At 44.0% G+C, this 11799-nt stretch overlaps 1 long non-coding RNA gene across 1 annotated transcript in view; it reads left to right on the forward strand.

Annotated features, from left to right (window-relative positions):
• LOC127910066 (uncharacterized) overlaps positions 1–11464 on the forward strand; it is a 37453-nt gene extending 25989 nt beyond the window's left edge. The window contains exon 4 of the long non-coding RNA XR_008073846.1: positions 11290–11464. This is a non-coding gene — a long non-coding RNA (uncharacterized LOC127910066). The remainder of the gene's footprint in view (positions 1–11289) is intronic.
• Positions 11465–11799: the final 335 nt, after the last annotated feature.

Raw genomic sequence — 11799 nt, forward strand, 5'->3', positions numbered from 1 at the left:
AACAGGTGTAGTAGACCTTACAGTGAAATGCTGAATACAACAGGTGTAGTAGACCTTACAGTGAAATGCTGAATACAACAGGTGTAGTAGACCTTACAGTGAAATGCTGAATACAACAGGTGTAGTAGACCTTACAGTGAAATGCTGAATACAACAGGTGTAGTAGACCTTACAGTGAAATGCTGAATACAACAGGTGTAGTAGACCTTACAGTGAAATGCTGAATACAACAGGTGTAGTAGACCTTACAGTGAAATGCTGAATACAACAGGTGTAGTAGACCTTACAGTGAAATGCTGAATACAACAGGTGTAGGTAGACCTCACAGTGAAATGCTGAATACAACAGGTGTAGTAGACCTTACAGTGAAATGCTGAATACAACAGGTGTAGTAGACCTCACAGTGAAATGCTGAATACAACAGGTGTAGTAGACCTCACAGTGAAATGCTGAATACAACAGGTGTTAGACCTAGAAATGCTGAATACTGTAGACAGTGAAATGCTGAATACAACAGGTGTAGTAGACCTCACAGTGAAATGCTGAATACAACAGGTGTAGTAGACCTCACAGTGAAATGCTGAATACAACAGGTGTAGTAGTAGACCTCACAGTGAAATGCTGAATACAACAGGTGTAGTAGACCTTACAGTGAAATGCTGAATACAACAGGTGTAGGTAGACCTCACAGTGAAATGCTGAATACAACAGGTGTAGTAGACCTTACAGTGAAATGCTGATTACAACAGGTGTAGTAGACCTCACAGTGAAATGCTGAATACAACAGGTGTAGTAGACCTTACAGTGAAATGCTGATTACAACAGGTGTAGTAGACCTCACAGTGAAATGCTGAATACAACAGGTGTAGTAGACCTTACAGTGAAATGCTGAATACAACAGGTGTAGTAGACCTCACAGTGAAATGCTGAATACAACAGGTGTAGTAGACCTTACAGTGAAATGCTGAATACAACAGGTGTAGGTAGACCTCACAGTGAAATGCTGAATACAACAGGTGTAGTAGACCTTACAGTGAAATGCTGAATACAACAGGTGTAGTAGACCTCACAGTGAAATGCTGAATACAACAGGTGTAGTAGACCTTACAGTGAAATGCTGAATACAACAGGTGTAGTAGACCTTACAGTGAAATGCTGAATACAACAGGTGTAGGAAATAGAGACCTCACAGTGAAATGCTGAATACAACAGGTGTAGGTAGACCTCACAGTGAAATGCTGAATACAACAGGTGTAGTAGACCTCACAGTGAAATGCTGAATACAACAGGTGTAGTAGACCTTACAGTGAAATGCTGAATACAACAGGTGTAGTAGACCTCACAGTGAAATGCTGAATACAACAGGTGTAGTAGACCTTACAGTGAAATGCTGAATACAACAGGTGTAGATGTGAAATGCTGAATACAACAGTAGACCTTACAGTGAAATGCTGAATACAACAGGTGTAGAAGACCTCACAGTGAAATGCTGAATACAACAGGTGTAGAAGACCTCACAGTGAAATGCTGAATACAACAGGTGTAGAAGACCTCACAGTGAAATGCTGAATACAACAGGTGTAGAAGACCTCACAGTGAAATGCTGAATACAACAGGTGTAGAAGACCTCACAGTGAAATGCTGAATACAACAGGTGTAGAAGACCTCACAGTGAAATGCTGAATACAACAGGTGTAGTAGACCTGAAATGCTGAATACAGTGAAATGCTGAATACAACAGGTGTAGTAGACCTCACAGTGAAATACTGAATACAACAGGTGTAGTAGACCTTACAGTGAAATGCTGAATACAACAGGTGTAGGACCTAGATGCTGAATACACAGTGAAATGCTGAATACAACAGGTGTAGTAGACCTCACAGTGAAATGCTGAATACAACAGGTGTAGTAGACCTCACAGTGAAATACTGAATACAACAGGTGTAGTAGACCTTACAGTGAAATGCTGAATACAACAGGTGTAGTAGACCTTACAGTGAAATGCTGAATACAACAGGTGTAGTAGACCTCACAGTGAAATACTGAATACAACAGGTGTAGTAGACCTCACAGTGAAATGCTGAATACAACAGGTGTAGTAGACCTCACAGTGAAATGCTGATTACAACAGGTGTAGGTAGACCTCACAGTGAAATGCTGAATATAACAGGTGTCATAGACCTCACAGTGAAATGCTGAATACAACAGGTGTAGTAGACCTCACAGTGAAATACTGAATACAACAGGTGTAGTAGACCTTACAGTGAAATGCTGAATACAACAGCTGTTGGTAGATCTCACAGTGAAATGCTGAATACAACAGGTGTAGTAGACCTCACAGTGAAATGCTGAATACAACAGGACCTGTGAATACAACAGGTGTAGAGACAGTGAAATGCTGAATACAACAGGTGTAGTAGACACAGTGAAATACTGAATACAACAGGTGTAGTAGACCTCACAGTGAAATGCTGAATACAACAGGTGTAGTAGACCTTACAGTGAAATGCTGAATACAACAGGTGTAGTAGACCTTACAGTGAAATACTGAATACAACAGGTGTAGTAGACCTCACAGTGAAATGCTGAATACAACAGGTGTAGTAGACCTCACAGTGAAATGCTGAATACAACAGGTGTAGTAGACCTCACAGTGAAATGCTGAATACAACAGGTGTAGTAGACCTCACAGTGAAATGCTGAATACAACAGGTGTAGTAGACCTCACAGTGAAATGCTGAATACAACAGGTGTAGTAGACCTCACAGTGAAATGCTGAATACAACAGGTGTAGTAGACCTCACAGTGAAATACTGAATACAACAGGTGTAGTAGACCTTACAGTGAAATGCTGAATACAACAGCTGTTGGTAGACCTTACAGTGAAATGAATACAACAGGTGTAATGAAATGCTGAATACAACAGGTGTAGTAGACCTTACAGTGAAATGCTGGTGTAGTAGACCTGAATACAACAGGTGTAGTAGACCTTATAGTGAAATGCTGAATACAACAGGTGTAGTAGACCTTACAGTGAAATGCTGAATACAACAGGTGTAGTAGACCTTACAGTGAAATGCTGAATACAACAGGTGTAGTAGACCTTACAGTGAAATGCTGAATACAACAAATGTGAAATGCTGAATACAACAGGTGTAGTAGACCTCACAGTGAAATGCTGAATACAACAGGTGTAGTAGAAATGCTGAATACAGCATATGTAGTAGACCTCACAGTGAAATGCTGAATACAACAGGTGTAGTAGACCTCACAGTGAAATGCTGAATACAACAGGTGTAGTAGACCTTACAGTGAAATGCTGAATACAACAGGTGTAGTAGACCTTACAGTGAAATGCTGAATACAACAGGTGTAGGCTATATACAGGGTGTGGAGGCTATATACAGGGTGTTACGGTACAGAGTCAATGTGGAGGCTATATACAGGGTGTTACGGTACAGAGTCAATGTGGAGGCTATATACAGGGTGTTACGGTACAGAGTCAATGTGGAGGCTATATACAGGGTGTTACGGTACAGAGTCAATGTGGATACTATATACAGGGTGTTACGGTACAGAGTCAATGTGAGAGGCTATATACAGGGTGTTCACTATATACAGGGTACAGAGTCAATGTGGAGGCTATATACAGGGTGTTACTGAGTCAATACTATATACAGGGGGTACAGAGTCAATGTGGAGGCTATATACAGGGTGTTACGGGTTTTACAGAGTCAATGTGGAGGCTATATACAGGGTGTTACGGTACAGAGTCAATGTGGAGGCTATATACAGGGGTTACGGTACAGAGTCAATGTGGAGGCAGAGTCAATCAATGTGGAGGCTATATACAGGGTGTTACGGTACAGAGTCAATGTGGAGGCTATATACACAGAGTCAATGTGGAGGCTATATACAAGGGGGTACCGGTACAGAGTCAATGTGGAGATATACAGGGGGGTATATCACTATATACAGGGTTTTACAGAGTCAATGTGGAGGCTAGAGTCAGAGTCAATGTGGAGGCTATATACAGGGTGTTACGGTACAGAGTCAATGTGGAGGGTGTTACTATATACAGGGTGTTACGGTACAGAGTCAATGTGGAGGCTATATACAGGGTGTATACAGGGGAGGCTATATACAGGGTGTACGGTACAGAGTCAATGTGGAGGCTATATACAGGGGTACAGAGTCAATGGGAGGCTACAGAGTCAATGTGGAGATATACTGTACTATCAATGTGGAGGCTAGGGTGTTACGGTACAGAGTCAATGTTGAGTACTGGTATCAATGTGGAGGCAGGGGGTACCGGTACAGAGTCAATGTGGAGGCTATATACAGGGTGTTACGGTACAGAGTCAATGTGGAGGCTATATACAGGGTGGGTACCGGTACAGAGTCAATATGGAGGCTATATACAGGGGGGTAGGCAGAGTCAATAGGCTATATACAGGTGTTACGGTACAGAGTCAATGTGGAGGCTATATACAGGGGGTACACAGAGTCAATGTGGAGGCTATATACAGGGTGTTACGGTACAGAGTCAATGTGGAGGCTATATACAGGGTGGGTACCGGTACAGAGTCAATGTGGAGGCTATATACAGGGGGTACCTGTACAGAGTCAATGTGGAGGCTATATACAGGGTGGGTACCGGTACAGAGTCAATGTGGAGGCTATATACAAGGGGTGTACCAGTACAGAGTCAATATGCGGGGGCACCGGTTAGTCAAGGTAATTGAGATAATATGTACATATATGTAGAGTTATTAAAGTGACTATGCATAGATGATAACACAGAGTACCAGCTGCATAGAAGAACAGGCGGTGGGGACAATGCAAATAGTCTGGGAAGCCATTTGATGAGATGTTCAGGAGTCTTATGGCTTTGGGGGTAGAAGCTGTTTAGAAGCCTCTTGGATCTAGACTTGGTGCTCCGGTACCACTTGCCGTTTGGTAGCAGAGAGAGAACAGTCTATGACTGGGAGGCTGGAGTCTGACCATTTTTAGGGCCTTCCTCTGACACTGCCTGGGAAAGAGGTCCTGGATGGAAGGGAGCTTGACCCTGGTGATGTACTGGTCCTTCCTCTGACACCTCTATTCACTTTAATAATGTTTATATTCTGCTTTACTCATCTCATATGTATATTTACATTTAAATGTAACTGTTGTAAATGTTCCTGCCAAGGCAGCAGCTACTATTCCTGGGATTTATTATGGATCCCCATTAGTTCCTGCCAAGGCAGCAGCTACTCTTCCTGGGGTTTATTATGGATCCCCATTAGTTCCTGACAAGGCAGCAGCTACTCTTCCTGGGGTTTATTATGGATCCCCATTAGTTCCTGCCAAGGCAAGGCAGCAGCTACTCTTCCTGGGGTTTATTATGGATCCCCATTAGTTCCAAGGCAGCAGCTGGGGTTTATTATGGAAGGCAGCAGCTACTCTTCCTGGGATTTATCCCCATAGTTCGGATCCCCATTATGGAGTTCCTGACAAGGCAGCAGCCCCATACTCTTCCTGGGGTTTATTATGGATCCCCATTAGTTCCTGCCAAGGCAGCAGCTACTCTTCCTGGGATTTATTATGGATCCCCATTAGTTCCTGACCAAGGCAGCAGCTACTCTTCCTGGGGTTTATTATGGATCCCCATTAGTTCCTGACAAGGCAGCAGCTACTCTTCCTGGGGTTTATTATGGATCCCCATTAGTTCCTGCCAAGGCAGCAGGGATTTATTATGGATCCCCATACTCTTCTTGGGGTTTATTATGGATCCCCATTAGTTCCTGACAAGGCAGCAGCTACTCTTCCTGGGATTTATTATGGATCCCCATTAGTTCCTGCCAAGGCAGCAGCTATTCTTCCTGGGGTTTATTATGGATCCCCATTAGTTCCTGACAAGGCAGCAGCTACTCTTCCTGGGATTTATTATGGATCCCCATTAGTTCCTGCCAAGTCATAACAACTTCTTTGCTTATTATGGATCCCCATTTTCCTGCCAGGACAGCTACTCTTCCTGGGGTTTATTATGGATCCACGTTCCTGACAAGGCAGCAGCTACCAAAATTCCGTTCAGGCAGCTCTCCTTCACTTATTATGGATCCCCATTAGTTCTGACAAGGCAGCAGCTACTCTTCCTCCCCATCTCTCTTCCTGGGGTTTATTATGGATCCCCATCTTCCTAAACTTCCTATTCCTCCTCAAGTCATAACACACAATACTGTGCCACACACACAAAACCCGCACACACACACACTCTCTCTCTCTCTCTCTCTCTCACCTCCTCACACACACACACACACACACACACACACACACACACACACACACACACACACACACACACACACACACACACTCACACACACACACACACACACACACACACACACACACACACACACACACTCTCTCTCTCTCTCTCTCTCTCTCTCTCTCTCTCTCTCTCTCTCTCTCTCTCTCTCTCTCTCTCTCTCTCTCTCTCTCCTCTCACACACTCTCTCTACCTCTCTCTCTCTCTCTCTCTCTCTCTCTCTCTCTCTCTCTCTCTCTCTCTCTCTCTCTCTCTCTCTCTCTCTCTCTCTCTCTCTCTCTCTATACCTCGAGCCCTTGCGAGGTAACAATGGATGTGAAAACAGAGCTTGCGTCAGCCAATCGGTAACCCAACGCCTCGTGTAGCTGAGCACCCTCAGATCGTCTACCCCCATCCCCTTCCCTGACCTCCGATGCCTGAATATTCAGACCGCTTGACATCCAATGCATACATGAATGTTAACGGGACGGGTCTGCATGCCAAATGGGAACCTATTTCCTACAGAGTGCACTTCTACTGGGCCCACGGGGGCTCTGGTCAAAAGGACATAGTGCCATTTGGGATGCAGGCATAGGCCAACCTCGGGGCCAATCAGATCACAGGGAGAATGCGGAGCTGGAGATGAGATACAGCTACAGAGAGAGGCACACAGACTGGAACACAGACTGGCACACAGACTGGAACACAGACTGGAACACAGACTGTCACACAGACTGGAACACAGACTGGCACACAGACTGGAACACAGACTGGAACACAGACTGGCACACAGACTGGAACACAGACTGGAACACAGACTGGAACACAGACTGGCACACATACTGGCACACAGACTGGAACACAGACTGGCACACAGACTGGCACACAGACTGGCACACAGACTGGAACACAGACTGGCACACAGACTGGAACACAGACTGGAACACAGACTGGAACACAGACTGGCACACAAACTGGCACACAGACTGGAACACAGACTGGAACACAGACTGGAACACAGACTGGCACACAGACTGGAACACAGACTGGAACACAGACTGGAACACAGACTGGAACACAGACTGGAACACAGACTGGCACACAAACTGGAACACAGACTGGAACACAGACTGGCACACAGACTGGCACACAGACTGGCACACCGACTGGAACACAGACTGGCACACAAACTGGAACACAGACTGGAACACAGACTGGAACACAGACTGGCACACAGACTGGAACACTGACTGGAACACTGACTGGCACACAGACTGGCACACAGACTGGAATACAGACTGGAACACAGACTGGCACACAGACTGGAACACTGACTGGCACACAGAATGGCACTAAGACTGGAACACAGACTGGAACACAGACTCACCATAACACAGGACAGACAGACTGGAACACAGACTGGAATACAGACTGGAACACAGACTGGAACACAGACTGGAACACAGACTGGAACACAGACCGGAACACAGACTGGAACACAGACTGGAACACAGACTGGAACACAGACTCACCATAACACAGGACAGACAGACTGGAACACAGACTGGAATACAGACTGGAACACAGACCGGAACACAGACTGGAACACAGACTGGAACACAGACTGGAACACAGACTCACCATAACACAGGACAGACAGACTGGAACACAGACTGGCACACAGACTGGAACACAGACTGGAACACAGACTGACCGTAACACAGGACAGACAGACTGGAACACAGACTGAAACACAGACCCACCGTACCACAAGACAGACAGACTGAAAAACAGACTCACTATACCAAAGGACAGACAAACTGAAACAAAGACTCATCGTATCACAGGACAGACAGACTGGAATACAAATGGCTGGGTTCAGACTCTCTACAGTATGTAGTAGTGTATTCAGACTCTCTACAGTATGTATTAGTGGGTTCAGATTCTCTACAGTATGTAGTAGTGTGTTCAGACTCTCTACAGTATGTAGTAGTGGGTTCAGACTCTCTACAGTATGTAGTAGTGGGTTCAGACTCTTTTCGGTATTTAGTAGTGGGTTCAGACTCTCTACAGTATGTAGTAGTGGGTTCAGACTCTTTTCGGTATGTAGTAGTGGGTTCAGGCATTTTTACATTTCCATGTTTTTTTAAGGTTAGTGCTGTTTATAGTTATATCTTGTCCTACATCAGTATGTATCGGTGAGGAGGTATAGGCGTTCTACCCAACCTCTGATCTAGGGTCATATTAGGTTTGGGCTGAACATAGTGTTTGTTATCTGATCCTATGTCTGTGTGTAGGGATAACTTTGACTGTAGCATTTAGAGCGAACACTAGATGTATGGTATTGTATTGGCTCAGTTCAGTTAGAGGGAGACTAGACTCCAGACTGCCCCAGTCGAGACTCCAGACAGTCCCAGTCCAGACTCCAGACAGTCCCAGTCCAGACTCCAGACAGTCCCAGTCCAGACTCCAGACAGTCCCAGTCCAGACTCCAGAGAGCCCCAGTCCAGACTCCAGACAGTATAAGTCTAGACTCCAGAAAACCCCAGTCCAGACCCAAGACAGTCCCAGTCCAGACTCCAGACAGCCCCAGTCCAGACTCCAGACAGTCCCAGTCCAGACTCCAGACAGTCCCAGTCCAGACTCCAGACAGTCCAAGTCTAGACTCCAGAAAACCCCAGTCTAGACTCCAGACAGCCCCAGTCCAGACTCCAGAAAACCCCAGTCCAAATCCAAAATCAAATCAAATCAAATGTATTTATAGAGCCTTTCTAATTTACATCAGCTGATGTCACAAAGTGCTGTACAGAAACCCAGCCTAAATCCCCAAACAGCAAGCAATGCAGGTGTAGAAGCACGGTGGCTAGAAAACACTCACTAGAAAGGCCGGAATCTAGGAAGAAACCTAGAGAGAAACCAGGCTATGAGGGGTGGCCAGTCCTCTTCTGGCTGTGCCGGGTGGAGATTATAAACCTAGAGAGGAACCAGGCTATGAGGGGTGGCCAGTCCTCTTCTGGCTGTGCCGGGTGGAGATTATAACAGAACCATGCCAAGATGTTCAAATGTCCCAGTCTAGACTCCAGACAGCCCCAGACCCGACAAACAGTATTTTATTTCACTGTCTGTCTGTCTGTCTGTCTGTCTGTCTGTCTGTCTGTCTGTCTGTCTGTCTGTCTGTCTGTCTGTCTGTCTGTCTGTCTGTCTGTCTGGCTGGCTGGCTGGCTGGCTGGCTGGCTGGCTGGCTGGCTGGCTCAGAGTTGAAGTCCTTCACCTAGTAAAGCATTTAGTAGGGTACACTGTGTTCTAAGTCAGAGTTGAAGTCCTTCACCTAGTAAAGCATTTAATATAATAATAATAATAATAATAATAATAATAATAATAATTTAGTAGGGTACACTGTGTTCTAAGAAGCGTTGACATCCTTTTAGGTAAAGACTTTACAGAAAAATATCTGTGGACATCACATTATGTTGTGTGTGATTTTATTAAGCAGATGATGTGCTTTCCTCTAGACAGTATAGATGTCTGAGTTCAGTGATTATCCCTTGTCTAGTTGTCTAGTTGTCTAGTTGTCTAGTTGTCTAGTTGACTAGTTGTATAGTTGTCTAGTTGACTAGTTGACTAGTTGTATAGTTGTCTAGTTGTCTAGTTGTCTAGTTGTCTAGTTGTCTAGTTGACTAGTTGTATAGTTGTCTAGTTGACTAGTTGTCTAGTTGTCTAGTTGACTAGTTGTCTAGTTGTCTAGTTGTCTAGTTGTCTAGTTGTCTAGTTGACTAGTTGTCTAGTTGTCTAGTTGTCTAGTTGTCTAGTTGTCTAGTTGACTAGTTGTCTAGTTGTCTAGTTGACTAGTTGTCTAGTTGTCTAGTTGACTAGTTGTCTAGTTGTCTAGTTGACTAGTTGTCTAGTTGTCTAGTTGACTAGTTGTCTAGTTGACTAGTTGTCTAGTTGTCTAGTTGTCTAGTTGTCTAGTTGACTAGTTGACTAGTTGTCTAGTTGTCTAGTTGTCTAGTTGACTAGTTGTCTAGTTGTCTAGTTGACTAGTTGTCTAGTTGTCTAGTTGACTAGTTGTCTAGTTGTCTAGTTGACTAGTTGTCTAGTTGTCTAGTTGTCTAGTTGACTAGTTGTCTAGTTGTCTAGTTGTCTAGTTGTCTAGTTGACTAGTTGTCTAGTTGACTAGTTGTCTAGTTGTCTAGTTGACTAGTTGTCTAGTTGACTAGTTGTCTAGTTGTCTAGTTGTCTAGTTGACTAGTTGTCTAGTTGTCTAGTTGTCTAGTTGTCTAGTTGTCTAGTTGACTAGTTGTCTAGTTGACTAGTTGACTAGTTGTCTAGTTGACTAGTTGTCTAGTTGTCTAGTTGTCTAGTTGTCTAGTTGACTAGTTGACTCTAGTTGTCTAGTTGTCTAGTTGTCTAGTTGACTAGTTGTCTAGTTGTCTAGTTGACTAGTTGTCTAGTTGTCTAGTTGACTAGTTGTCTAGTTGTCTAGTTGACTAGTTGTCTAGTTGTCTAGTTGACTAGTTGTCTAGTTGACTAGTTGTCTAGTTGTCTAGTTGTCTAGTTGACTAGTTGACTAGTTGACTAGTTGTCTAGTTGTCTAGTTGTCTAGCCATGTTGGGCTCAGCATGATTTTATTAAGCAGATGATGTGCTTTCCTCTAGACAGTATAGATGTCTGAGTTCAGTGATTATCCCTTGTCTAGTTGTCTAGTTGTCTAGTTGACTAGTTGACTAGTTGTCTAGTTGACTAGTTGACTAGTTGTCTAGCCATGTTGGGCTCAGCATGGAAAACAGCTTTCAACTGAATTTCGGGTTTTCAACTGAATACCATTTTGTTCTGTTTTAATGATACCCTGAATTCGAAAGCACATTATGTTAACAACAAGCTAACAGAAAACAGTTAATAAATTGGCAAACCATTAGCTAACAGTCTGCCTTGTTGTTGTCAGCTGACAGCACAGCCATCCCAGTGGTACTGATACCCTCTCCCATCCTGCCCTACAGCACCACCAGGATTCACCCAGTCGGACCGAGGCCCCAGACGGAACCTCTTCTAAACCCTTTACCCCATTGAGGCGGCGGCCATTTTAAATGATTTGCCTTTTGGTTTATAGTTTATTTGTTTTTCTTCATGTCATTGTTTACTTAGTAATAAATACTTGTTTTGTGCATGTTGGTACGTTATTGTCTTGATGTTCTTACTTTAGATTGCAGTGAATGTTATAATATGAATTTAATCATCTCTATTTTAGCTTTTAGTAAAATGGATGTTTTCATTTTTTACACAGCTTGATATTATGAAAAAGCAGCTCAGACCTAGAACATGTACATAATGGACTGTAGCCATTGGCTTCTACTGTGCATTATAGGGAAATAATGCACATTCTAGAATGCCCCTCAGGCCAATCACGGTCAAATTAAGCAATAAGGTCCAAGAGGGTGTGGTATATGACCAATTTACCACGACTGTGGGCCATTCTTATGCAACGCAGAGAACAGCAGAATACAGCCCTT

Source organism: Oncorhynchus keta, chromosome 20, assembly GCF_023373465.1.
Source record: "Oncorhynchus keta strain PuntledgeMale-10-30-2019 chromosome 20, Oket_V2, whole genome shotgun sequence".
In the NCBI taxonomy this organism is placed as follows: domain Eukaryota; kingdom Metazoa; phylum Chordata; class Actinopteri; order Salmoniformes; family Salmonidae; genus Oncorhynchus; species Oncorhynchus keta.